A 10,552-nucleotide genomic window follows, 5' to 3' on the forward strand; every position below is an offset into this window, starting at 1 on the left:
ACGTTAAATAATGACCCAACGTAAAATTTAGGGTGGTTTTAAAAACTGGTCTTAATCGTATCTAAGATTGATAAAACTAGTGGAATTGTGTGATATAAATAACCAAACATATACAATTACTACATTCAATGAAGCATGACCATAGGATTTATGTAAAAGATTGAACACTGTAAGTTTTTTGTTTTCAACGAGGAACAACTTTTCATGCGACGAAGGTTCATTAATGAACAGTCTTAGTCAGTTTTCAAATTTAAAAATGTATGAGTCACCCGTTGAAAAATTGCCCCTGGGGTAAATTATCAAGGGTCAAAGTGGGAGTCGAGCTTGGTAGATAATATTCTGGCGGATTCAGGCGTCAAGCTCGCGGCGCGCGCCGACTATTATCCAAGTAACGTGAAACCAAGGTTGGGGTAGAGTTTATAAGATTATATTCTAGCGAATTCAGATGGTACGCACACGTCGTGAACCCCCTATGGCCCAAGTTACGTGAGTTCAATGTTGGACTAGAGTTTTAAGATATTGCACACAAGCGAAATCAGGCGGGCCGCACACGGTGCGCACCCCCTATTGCCCATGTAACTTGAGTCCCAGGTGGGGGTAGCGTTTTAGGAAATAACACACTAGCAAATTCAGGCGGGACGCACATGGCGCGCACCCCCTATAGACTATGTAACTTAAGTCAAAGGTTGGAGTAGAGTTTGGGAGACATTCTAGCGAATTCAGGCGGGACGCACACGGCGAGCACCCCCTATGGCCCGAGTAACACGTGTCCCAGCTGGGAGTAGAGTTTTAGGAAATTACACACTAGCGAATTGAGGCGGGACACACACCTCGCGCACGCCCTATGGCCCGAGTAACGCGAGTCCAAGGTGGGAGTAGAGTTTGGGGGATGATATACTAGGGAATTGAGGCGGGATGCACACGGCGCGCACCCTCTATGGCCCGAGTAACGTGAGTCCAAGGTGAGAGTAGAGTTTGGGGGATGACATACTAGGGAATTGAGGCGGGATGCACACGGCGCGCACCTCCTATGGCCCGAGTAACGTGAGTCCAAGGTGGGAGTAGAGTTTGGGGGATGACATACTAGGGAATTGAGGCGGGACACACACGGCGCGCACCCTCTATGGCCCGAGTAACGTGAGTCCAAGGTGAGAGTAGAGTTTGTGGGATGACATACTAGGGAATTGAGGCGGGATGCACACGGCGCGCACCTCCTATGGCCCGAGTAACGTGAGTCCAAGGTGGGAGTAGAGTTTGGGGAGATAACATTCTGGCGAATTTAGGCGGGACGTTCCAGGCGCGTTCCCACTATTGCCGCAGTAGCGTGAATTCCAGGTTGGAGTAGATTTTGGATGATTACATACTAGCAAACTCAGGCTGGACGTACTCAGTGCGTGCCCCATGTGGCCCAAATGACATGAGTCTCAGGCGAGAGAAGCGATTTTAGGCACAACACACTAGCGAATCAATAGGGGAGTGGATGGACACGGTGTTTTTTTTATTATCGCCCTTAAACACAAAATAATTGGTCGGTTTTGCTAGCACAATTCATAAAGCAGTTGCAAACAAGTCATTTACGTAATCATAAGATATGTCTGTATTTCAATTGTAATTGTGGCTTGAATATGTTTATGTAACGATGTGATTGTATGTGTATGTAATTTGTATACTACGCGCGTGCCCTAAAATACAAATAAATTCAAGTATCAGGTAGAAGTATAGTTTTGAGGAAACAGGGAGGTGGGAGTAGCCATTTTACTTATGAATACAGAATTAATGTTGCTACAATGAACTAAAATCTCGTGATATTTGCTTCTTTTTCTCTGTGTATCTTCACACATTCATATTTTATACCAAATCATTTTCTTTTGATCCGCCGAATAATGTATCACGCAGAAAGAAAATGTGTAAAAAACCCTGGTAAATAGTATAATTACGAATATGCCAACTTATTGGGTTGAGTATTTAAGCTGCAGTCTCACAGATTGAAAGTTTTGACAACTTTTTTTTGTCTTGAAACAAGACAATTTTTGCGAAAATCCATGGAAACCAGTTATATAAGACTACTGACAAAAACTCAGATCGTAGACTTTCATATTTCCGTTCAAAAATTGATGTTTTATGCATTTTTCTTAAACCGTTAGGTTTAAGCCATAAAACATAAACTTTTCGAACGGAAATATGAAAATCTACGATCTGAGTTTTTGTCAGCAGTCTTACATCATTGGTTTGCAAATATTTTCGCAAAATCTTGCTCTTTCCAAGACAAAAAATAAAAAAAAGTTGTAAAAATGGTTTATCTGTGAGAGTACAGCTTTAAGAATCTGGTTCCAAGTACTACGTTAACTATTCTCTGTAAAACCATGAGGTATTCACATGTACTTCATGTCCGCAAATGAAAGCGCTAAAGATCATACCAATACCGAATCGACACAAGCAAAGATCATACAGATGGAAATACAATTAAAATTGTTGTCTGCCACCATAAATCTAAACATGTATGAAAAATGTTTCTTTTCATTCCTTGGATGTGCAAGAAAATCTTTTATGTACCAGGTAAGTTTAACAAATAAGATACTGAGTAACTGGATTACATATTTTGTTTTTTAACTTGTCAGCAAGGTTACCAAGTATTGGAAATTACTAGACTTTTAAATTAAATACTGTAGCTACTTTCTAGTTCTGAGTGATGATCAAAAGTCAATTTACCACCTGTTATACTATTTTTTGTCTACAGTCTAAGTGATGATCAATCGCTAGTCAATAATTGTATTTTTTTGTCGTTAGTGACTTTTACGTTCTGAGTGGATAGTGGAAATCACTATTTTTCTGTCTTTTCCTACTTTTACGTTCTAAGTGATGATCAATAGCCAGTTAATATTACTAATAGTAATATTTCTGTCGTTTCCTTCTTTTACGTTCTGAGTGATGATCAATAGCTAGTTAATATTACTATTTTTCTGTCGTTTCCTACTTTTACATTCTAAGTGATGATCAATAGCCAGTTAATATTACTATTTTTCTGTCGTTTCCTTCTTTTACGTTCTGAGTGATGATCAATATCCAGTCGATATTACTATTTTTCTGTCGTTTCCTTCTTAAACGTTCTGAGTGATGATCAATAGCCAGTCGATATTACTATTTTTCTGTCGTTTCCTTCTTTTACGTTCTGAGTGATGATCAATAGCCGGTCAATATTACTATTTTTCTGTCATTTCCTACTTTTACGTTCTGAGTGATGATCAATAGCCGGTCAATATTACTATTTTTTGTCGTTTTTGACTTTTACATTCTGAGTGATGATCAATAGCCGGTTAATATTACTATTTTTTGTCGTTTTTGACTTTCTCGTTCTGAGTGATGATCATTAGCCAGTTAATATTACTATTTTTTGTCGTTTTTGACTTAAACATTCTGAATGATGATCAATAGCTGGTTAATATTACTATTTTTTGTCGTTTTTGACTTTTACGTTCTGAGTGATGATCAACAGCCAGTTAATATTACTATTTTTCTGTCTTTTCCTTCTTTTATGTTCTGAGTGATGATCATTAGCCGGTCGATATTACTATTTTTTGTCATTTTTGACTTTTACGTTCTGAGTGATGATCATTGGCCAGTCGATATTACTATTTTTTGTCATTTTTTACTTTTACGTTCTGAGTGATGATCATTAGCCAGTCGATATTACTATTTTTTGTTATTTATGAATTTTACGTTCTGAGTGATGATCATTAGCCGGTCAATAATACTATTTTTCTGTATTTTTCTTACTTTTATGTTCTGAATGGTGATATATTTAAGTGCAATATTTGATTTACTTGATTTTATTACAGATTGTACAGTTCCTAGTAATGAGAAATGGCTAGATGTTATACAATATCATACTTCATGATGTCACCAACAATGTCATGTTCTGAGTATTGGGAAATAGTTGGAGACTCAGCAGTGCAGAAACTAGTTTACTCAGGTATGTTAAATGGCTGCTAGGTTGCTGTTTGAAAAAATAGTATGCAGATGTGCAAGTGACATTGTGCAACTTTGGGCGTTGGAGATAATTGTTACAATTTTTGAAGATTTAATACTTTAACTATTCTCATGTTTCTATAGCAACCATGGCTCTCATCCTTAAAGCATTGCAATTGTCTTTTTAAAAAGACCTGATTGTTTGATAATACCTTAATGCATCATTAACTTTTTCTTTATTTATGTTCCATAAAGATTCTATTATAAAAATTAATATTACTAGCTTTAATAATTATTGACATTTCATTTGACTTTTGACATGTCTTTTGAGTGCTTCCTTAGTCATTAATGTGTAATCATTCAGGGCCCTTATCGCATTCTGTAATGGCTCATTCGTCTACAGTATGGCCAAAGGTTTATACTATTCATCCATGTATTTGTGAAAGAAATGTTTGTATTTTAAAGAGTGTCAGTCAAAAAATAAATGAGCATAATAACCTTGAAGTGATCAGTTACAAAAGTTGTTATCTTCCAAGCATGGAATATAGCCACATGCAAGTCATGTTCTGCTCTATATTTACAGAATGTTTGTTCCAACTCACGGATGATATTGTCAGATAAGAGCACATTGGCAAGTTGCAGACGTTGACTTTCTGAATTACAGAAAATAGTTTCAGTCAGGTATTGTACATCATGATTGGCATATATATTATATATTAAAAATTTAGTTTTGAACAAAAATTAGCAAAAATGTAAAATGTTTTTTGATAGAGAAATTACAGTGCTTTTCAAGAACATTTTCATTAACAAATTACCGTAGACATAAATCTCATTGAGATTTTATTTTACATGTCGCAATGCAAAAACAACCAAAATGGACAGTATATACTTAAGTATACATGAATGGACCAAAACTGCCAAACTAATGGAAATTTGTAGTATTTTTCTTTATATCTTCTTTTGTTTGTGTTTCAGGATACCAGAAAGCATCAGGACTTCCAGGGCATGGCTATAGCTCCTCCTGAAAGAACATTAGAAACACTTGATTATTTGTGTGAAATACTTTGAAATAAAAAAAGACTCTTTCTGCATGATTTAATTCCTAAAGAAAATCAATAAACCTGAAGAATGATTTATATATATATGCATATATATGTAAAAATATGTTCCAATAAAAGTATCAATTATTACATTTATCTTTTTAATTTGAATTGCTATGTCAGTATGGATTAAAACCTCTGAAAAATAAAGACAATGGAAATATTAACAGAATCTGGATTTAAACTAGAGATTTTTTTATAGTCAAGTTAAATGTCCATCCGGGTCACCTTATTTCCATACTTATGTAGCAGATACTTCATTTGCTATGTTTGTATCAGAAACATGAATTTCTGATGCTTCTGAAATTTTAACTTTATTAAACAAAAAAATAACAATTCAAGAGAAATATGTATCATGTATGTGAAATGAAATGATGGCTGCTATTTCTCAGTAGTTAAACATTTATCTGAAAATACAATATTATGTATGTATGTTGGTTTTAAAACAAATCATTATAAAACAGAATATTTCTGAAAAGTATCAAATGATATGAAGCATAATCAAGCATACCAATGTATCATTATCAATTACAAATGAAAAGAAGATCATAGAAAAAACTGTTACCCAAAATTGTTTTCTATAAAATTCAAAATTTGTTTTTTTCTTATTCTAAATGTGGGGAACAGTATACAATCACAAACAGTTGAAGCAATAATTTGAAACATGAATAGAAGGTGTACAAAGAAATGTTGTTGAGCCTGCTCCTCATATGAGTGAAGTTGGGAAAATATCCGGCTAATAATACATTTTACCTCTTACAATATGTGATTACGATACCATACATGTAAGGTAGCAAGGACATCTGAACAACGAAGCTAGTGTGAATACTTCTATTTGAATTATATTCTTTAATTCCATTCCTTTGTTGTTATTTTCCTCTTCATCCTCTTCATCGAGCTTCACAGTTTCTTGTCTGGTGAATCATCAATGCAGATAGTACATTACATAATTGGTAGGAAAACTAATTTTCACTGCCAACATGAATACTACCGACATCAACATAAAATTCCTGTCAAAGCTGTAACCTTTTATTTATACCTTCCATTCTATCATTTTCTTTGTAAATTTGTTATTATTGATATATTGTCCTTTGTTTGACAAATTTCATTTCCAGTTTCTTTCTAGCATATGTTTCTACATTCTCCAGATCATTAGGCGACTGGTCCATGTTCTTTCTAGCCCTTAGAAGGTGGTTTCGAATGTTTCTGCTGTTCAGAAAAAACTTTTGTTGGCCACACTTATGCCCGGCAGACAAAGTGTCCTGACATTCTCCTTTAGGTGTTTCTTCACACTCCCAGTGTATGTTATGCATCAGTCAATTGTAACCACGCCGCCACCAGGTCCGGGGAATAGCGGGGACTGACTTTCGGTCCAGCCAACCCTGGGTGCAAATTCCCGCCCTGTGGGGATGAACTGATGTAAAATCCCCGCCAAATGCCATGAACCCTTGGGACACTAGGTTAAAGGCCCCTTCGCCACTATGTTTAGCGCGAAGACAAAACCACAGCATTCACCCTGGCACTGCATTTACCATTTGCCGATATTTGAGGACTAATAATAAAATTAAAATCAATCAGCATGTTTGCACTTGACCCCATCTGTAACATTTACATTTGTTTATTTAAAACTTTTAACCAACAAAATCCTTTACCTTTATATTATTACGGGAGTAAGTTTTTTCGATGTATATACATATTTTGTATAAACATGTTGATTATATAGTGTTGCTTTCAATATAAACTATCTTTATCATTAACTTCAGTGAAATCCCCGCCAAATGCCCACGCCCCGCACCCCTGGGACCCTAGGATAGGCCAAATTCCACCTTTTATGGCGCAGACAAAACCACTGCATTCCTCCGGCACTGCGGGGCCACATAGAAGTAAAAACACGACCCATTTCCAGTATACCACCTGACCTGGTGGGGCTGTGGATACAACTGACTGGTGCATAACACATTCACTTGGCACTGCGGAGATACCTTAAAAGTTAACACACGGCCAATTTCCCGACTATCCCCAGACCTGGGGGGACCGTAGTTACAAATGACTGATCAAATAATGCATAGATCCTTCCCTAGTCAGTCTAAAATGCCGTCCAGGCTTTTTTTTTTAATGATGGTTAGCCTGGTTAGTCATTCTAAAATGCCGTCCAGGCTTTTTTTTTAATGATGGTTAGCCTGGTTCCAGGCTAACCATCATTAAAAAAAAAAAGCCTGGACGGCATTTTAGAATGACTAGATCCTTCCCATAGTACTTTAAAACACTTCCCATGCAGACAAGCAAACAAACCCACTCTCATCACAATTAAGTGATAATAATTTTCTTCCGAGTGGCAGTTATCATAAATTTGGGCTTTTAAATGCTGTTAAAACGTATATGGTTATCTAAAGCATTAGTCTTTTTTAACATCACTCAATGACAGTCTGTCGCAACAAAATAATTATAAATGGTGAGCTCAAACATTGAGCTTGACATTCTTCAACCACTGTAGAGGCTATTTTTCATCGCCCAGAACTAATCTTTCAGTGAAATCACCATATGGTTGGCTAAAACATTGGCAAAAGCAAGCATGCTTGAATCAAAGTATTGAAATCTTCATATGCCTGAATGTTGGAGTTGATTTTCCGCAACATTGTCAACACTGTAAGCAGCCATGAACGTCGTTTTTAACCTCCTTTCTAAGAGTTCAAGCTGCAGACAACAGTTTATAAACATTATGATCTTTGAGCGAATAATGTTATGATCATTAGTGTTTACGTTCATGGTTCAGTTATATTTGATATTTGATTTTATTAACATTACAGGGTCAATACTAAACTGCTGATCGATTAGCTGACCATATAGAAATAAAAGAGAGTTGCTGACCAATTGCTGACCATATAGACAAAGAAGGAAAACACATGAAAAAAAAGTTTTGATATTTAAGATTTTTCAAGACATATTATGTTAAATTTATTTTATATAATCCTTATAGTGTAAGAATAGACGGATTTTTGGTGTGTTTTTTTTTTTGGGGGGGGGGGGGGGGGGGGGGTTTGGGGGGGGAATTGCATTTCAATGAAATGAATTGAGTTGTTTTTTACTGGTTTGTTGAAAATATGTGAAATATATCACGGTTTTAATTACGATGTACAGTACAATTATTTGAAAGCAATATTTTTAATCGTTAATGTAGCTTTAAATGTTAGCTTTATTACCTGTGAAAAACTATCTGCACTACATCAAAGAACGATCAAAAGAATGGTGTTTGCCAAATCGCCATCGGTCATTTTAATTAAGAAATTATTTCTCTTTAATCTGTTGTATGTTCTAAGTTATTTTGTGAATAATAAGTCAATCATAGGCAAACTGTTGCTAATGAGTAAAGTTTGATAAGTACATATTTTATTTTCTTGGTCAAGAACATCACTTTCATAGTCATTGCAAAATATACTCCGAAAGATTGCCGTATTTTTCATTATTTTTCTGTAATTAGTGTGATTCCATTTGTAAATTTAAATGATTTTGTCTAGTGCAGTTTTGCGTTCTCATATAGTTTTATAAAGTGAAATATTGTTTTTAGCTGGACTTTGTGTTTCCTATTAGTTTCATTATGGCTTTAATTGTTGGACATTCGCAGGCGAAATACTTAGGCAATTTAACCAAGTGTCCAGTGTTTTCATACTCTGGATTTAAAGCTCGTGATTTCCTTGATAAAAGTTTGGAATTTTATCCGTTGGTGCCAAATTAGTCGGTAAGTGAGAAAGAAGATTATATTATTTTACTCATATTATGCGTATAGGATAAATCGATATTGAAAAGTTACTGACCAATTTCTTAGCTGACCAATGTAACGTATAGGGAAACTCGATAATGCAAAGTTGTTTCTATATGGTCAGTCAACTTCACGGTTCATTGCATAGTGCTGACCAATGTAACGTATAGGAAAACTTGGTATTGAAAAGTTACTGGACAATTTCTTAGCTGACCAATGTAACGTATTATAAGGAAACCCGATATTGGAAAGTTGTACTGGTTCTATATTGTCAGTCAACTTCACGGTTCACTACATAGTGCTGACCAATGTTATGTATTGGAAAACTTGGTATTGAAAACTTACTGACCAAATTCTTAGCTGAGCAATGGAACATATGAGGAAATTGGACTATGCTACAATTCCTGACTAAATACTTAATAAATTAGTTATGTAAGCAATATGTCATTGACAAATATTTTACCTTTAATATTGTTATGTAGGCATTATATTATATTTATTCATATTATGTTTAATTACAAGTCCTTTTAATTCCTAGCTGACCAATGTAACTTTTATGGACAATGGACTATGATATATTGTTATGTTTTTGACTAAATACATAATAATTTTGTTATGTAGGCATTATAGTAGACTTACTCATATTATGTGTAATTACAAGTCCTTTAATTTTTTAGGAAATAATTGTGATTCGTTGTGCATACAGCATAATGAAATGTTCACACAATATAAACAAATAAAGCATTAATGGTGAAACTAGTGTACGCTTTTAATTTATATTTATTCATTAACTCTTATGTTCCATGAAGCCCCTTAAAATCTTGTAAAGATAAGAACGCTAACACTGTGCGACTATCGAGTTGTCACGATTTGCACCAAGAGCCTCGGGGTCAATTGTTGTTTTGTCACTCTATTTCATGGTTCAGTGCATATTGATGACAAAGTAATGCATCATTCATAAGATACTGACCAATTTCTTAGCTGACCAAAATGACTATATGATCAGTCAACTTCACGGTTCACTGCATAGTGCTGACCAATGTAACGTATAGGAAAACTTGGTATTGAAAAGTTACTGACCAATTTCTTAGCTGACCAATGTAACATATATGGAAACCCGATATTAAAAAGTTACTGACCAAATTCTTAGCTGACCAATGTAGCGTATAAGGAAACCCGATATTGGAAATGGACTATGATACATTGTTAATTTTTGACTAAATATCCAATTGTTATGTAAGCGATATGTCATTGACAAGTACTTTTACCTTTAACCCGATTTATGGCCTGATATTTGTTGATAAATGAAAAAGTAATACGAGTTACGGACTTGTATCAGACTAAGTATTATCAAATTGATTTTGTTATTATAACATTGAAACTTATAGCTGTCTTTTTAACTTATTTTATATGCCGTTAACTATTACTCAATGATAGAGAGGAGCTCTTAAATCTTAGCTGGCCAATGTAACGTATAGGAAAACTCGATATTGAAAAGTTACTGACCAATTTCTTAGCTGACCAATGTAACTCATAAGGAAACCCGATATTGAAAAGTTACTGACCAAATTCTTAGCTGACCAATGTAGCGTATAAGGAAACCCGATATTGGAAAGTTACTGACCAAATTCTTAGCTGACCAATGTAACGTATAGGGAAACTCGATATTGAAAAGTTACTGACCAAATTCTTAGCTGACCAATTAACGTATAAGGAAAATGGACTATGA

At 35.0% G+C, this 10,552-nt stretch overlaps 1 long non-coding RNA gene across 1 annotated transcript; it reads left to right on the top strand.

Annotated features, from left to right (window-relative positions):
• The first annotated feature begins 2,423 nt into the window (after window positions 1-2,423).
• On the top strand, window positions 2,424-5,156 carry LOC128214824 (uncharacterized). The gene is made up of 4 exons (XR_008257980.1): window positions 2,424-2,556; window positions 3,837-3,970; window positions 4,550-4,647; window positions 4,942-5,156. It is a non-coding gene; the product is annotated as an uncharacterized LOC128214824 (long non-coding RNA).
• The last annotated feature ends 5,396 nt before the right edge of the window (window positions 5,157-10,552 follow it).

This window comes from Mya arenaria, chromosome 13 (assembly GCF_026914265.1).
Source record: "Mya arenaria isolate MELC-2E11 chromosome 13, ASM2691426v1".
Classification (NCBI taxonomy): Eukaryota; Metazoa; Mollusca; class Bivalvia; order Myida; family Myidae; genus Mya; species Mya arenaria.